Source organism: Anopheles arabiensis, chromosome 3 (genome assembly GCF_016920715.1).
Source record: "Anopheles arabiensis isolate DONGOLA chromosome 3, AaraD3, whole genome shotgun sequence".
Classification (NCBI taxonomy): Eukaryota; Metazoa; Arthropoda; class Insecta; order Diptera; family Culicidae; genus Anopheles; species Anopheles arabiensis.
The window spans coordinates 80,274,215-80,277,664 of record NC_053518.1 but is presented as its reverse complement, the minus strand read 5'-3'; positions in this window follow the sequence as shown (position 1 = coordinate 80,277,664).

Sequence of the window (3,450 nt, the reverse complement as noted above, 5' to 3'; positions counted from 1 at the left end):
ACGTCGCCGTGCCGCTCAATGATGATATTTTAATATTTGCTCCATCTGTGTACATCTTTCACTTCGTCTGCGCTTAAGCGATATGTATGTTTCTCCTCGTTTGCGGCTATTTTTAGCACCCTTGAGCATATAAACATTATACGGACCAATCTGTCGCCCGTAATGAACTTGGCCTAAGCGTGTGGTTGGGGGGGGCAAAAGAAAAATTGCAATTTCTGTGCGAGATCCCGCAACGCCGTCTCCTGCTTAGGGTAGGCATCGCAAAAAAAAGACAAAAAACGGTAACTCCAAAACTGCGATCCAAATGCATCAACACAAAAGTTTAGCTGGAGAGCCACACCAGTACCATCTCTTTCGCTGCCCCAAACGCCACCACCGACGAGGGAGAGCTGACGGATTGGAACGGATTGAATGCGGCGCTAAGCCCCGCTGCTTCTTCTTCTTCTTCTCCTGCTCTCTGGCCGACCGCTGGCTCCGCTGGCTTAGGGAAAGCGTGAAGATCTTCAAACTCTAAGCACCCCAAAAACGGGGTACCTGCGCCCGTTGCTTTCGCTACCTTTTCCCTTGCCTCGCTCACTCAGGCTCCCTCAAGGTCTTGGGCGCGGATGGAGGGTGGTGGCGGGCCGCACAAAACCGAATTACAAGTAGGCGCGCGCGGGCGCCCGCTGTAGAAAGGTGCCCGAAACGAGGGCGCACACATTACGCTAACGGGAAGAAGGGCCCTCGGCACACCACGCGGCACACTCTCTAAGCGGCGAAAAGAAAACTCCGATACACACCAACCGGTGCATCTTTACGTTTTGTGGAGGGAGGAGGAGGATGATGGGGGGGGAGCAGCTGCACAGCTTCAGTGGGTAGTAAGCAACTCAGCCGCCCGGCCCGAGGGGGCTCTTTCTCGCTCGTCTTGCGTGGAATAGCGAATTGGATCAGGCATAAAAAGCAGCCGTGCAGCTGGCGCCACCTCCGCTAGTGCGTCCAGCCCAGTTGCCGTTCCCAATAAATTCATCTGTGCCATCATCCCGGGGTTTTCGGTTTCTTGGTGTGCACTTTTTGCTCCGATTGCGTGATTGGGGGGCCTTTGCGGGGGGACCGCATCCGGAACATATTTTAGAGCTGCTAAAGAGATATAGACACAATGCGATGATCCCCTATTAGCACGTGCGTTGTGGTGTAGTGAGGACATCTTTCACTTAATTTCCCCTCACCGAAAAGAAAACACGCGCCAATGTAAAGGGAATCAAATTAAAATACAGTCTTCTATATAAATATGCCAACCACAGCTACGGTATCGCTACTAAAATAATCATCCTCTAATAAGATCCCAATTGGATAGTAGCGCGGGCAAACAGGCAGGCCCTATTCAGCTGCTAATGAGGGCGTCGCGAGTGTGGCGAGTAGGTGGTGCTGCTCCACTCCGGTGGCCTTTAGGCCGAGGTCTTCGAGGTGTATATGTCACCGTTCGTTGCACACCACCAGTGCAGGTTCATTAGACCTGCAGCGAGTTCCTAACACACCCTCCCTCCCTTCCCCTCTCCTCCAGAGTAGACGAAACCCAAAAATAAAATAAAAAGTGCGAACGATCAAGTCCCCTATGCGTCGTTATTACCCGCCTCATCGGATTATTGCCAGCCACACACACACACACACAGACAGCAACGCATGCGGTAAAACGCCGGCTCTGGTAGTGGCAGGGGTTCGTCGTCTGCTCTGCAAGGGTGCGACGACGAGTACGCCGTGTGGGTTTGCTCTCCTCTCCAATTCTGGTGCGGCGATCAGTCACTCGGTGATGGATTCTTCCGACCACATCTATCTTACCATTTATGGTAGTGCGGCGAGCGCCGAGCACGCTTGCCACCGAAATGAGATACCAAAGAGGAAGAGAGAAAAGGAGAGAGAGAGAGTGAGAGAGTGGACAAGATGCCAGCCAGCCAGCCAGATTGGCCACCGCATCGCAGCAATATAAACACGTGTGTGTGGTATTCGCGCACGGGTATGGCCCAGAGCTATGAATAACCGTGAATTTTTTCCCTACCGCGGATGCAACGAACCTTCCCACAGGGTTTGGGCCCGGAAAAAGGGGTAATGGAAAAAGTGGTTTGCTGTCTAACAACATCAGCAGACACACACACAGACATAATCACACATGCTTGCTGCGATAGACACCTGAATAGTAATGCCGGTTGGATGTGTATCTCATTTGTCTGGCGGTGAGTGCCGGCGCTCGGGCGGAAGAAAATCGTTTGAAAGCTGCCTGCCACACACCTAAGGTGAATCATAATAAGCCTTCTAAGGTATTGAGATCGGCGTGCTAGCGGTGGACACAGTACGGAGTGGTACGGGTTGCGCTCCGATCGAGTTTGATCGGTAAGTGTTAAAGCACGCGATCTTTCGTGCGATATCACGACGATCGGAAGCAAGAGAGCACCCGTGGTCCGATGTGCCCTTACGTGTGGAAGAAAGGGAACCGCACCGTGCCACCCAAAATAACGTACCGCGGCAACGTGAAGCGTGTTGGCGGGCAGTAAGATCGAACAATTACCCGACGATGATTATTAATGAGCTAAATTAGGATGCGCTTTTTTTTGGCGGGGGAGGCGCGCAGATTAGACGTCTAAGAAGCGGTGAGTGTGGTGGTTTGAATTTAAATTTGTTTACATACACACCAGGCGGGTAGAGAGCACTTTACGTGATTCATTGCCGAGGTGCTTGGACCGTTGCGCGATTGAGTGGTTAGGTCATAGAAAGTGAAAAGGATTTAAAAATGGAATAACCTTGAACTTTAGCAGTGAGAGGAGGAGTTTGCACATGCCGAATGCGAGTTGAGTACCAATAACTAAATAGTAAAAAACCCTTTTAAGCTATAAGGAAATTAAGCTTTGTGTTCTACCTGATTCTGCAAAAACCGTGTTTGCACCTCTCTCAAGGTAAGTTAGTTGCCACTCAAGGATAATCTTGCAAGAGAGATCAATGTCTTCCTGAGAGATCAACCGATCGAAAAAAAAGAGGCACACATCTCTTCCAGTTGGTCCTTTGCTCTTGTATGCTTCTTCGAACCCATTTATGGAGATATGGCAACCGCGGACTGCACCGACTGCAGCATACACCGGGCGCACCAGAGCAAAATGCGGGCTTGTTGTTGCCCCTTGAGTCGATTTTTCCCCCATGCCACGAAAACCGTACAAGAGTACGTCGCCTTCCCGGGACCAAAATTAATTCCACCAGCTCGCAAATGTATGCAATTACTTGTTTGGTTGGCTAAACCCAAAAATAAAAAAAAAGAAAGAACAGAAAGGTTAAGCCGTGTGGCATCAAATTAGATACGGTCTCGGGCATAGCGCTGCTTCATCCATAAACCACACTACACTTCTGATGATGATTGACCTTTCGGATTTGTTCAGCCTTTTGAGCGATGAGGTGTGGGTATAGTTTATTGCACACGTATAGAACTCG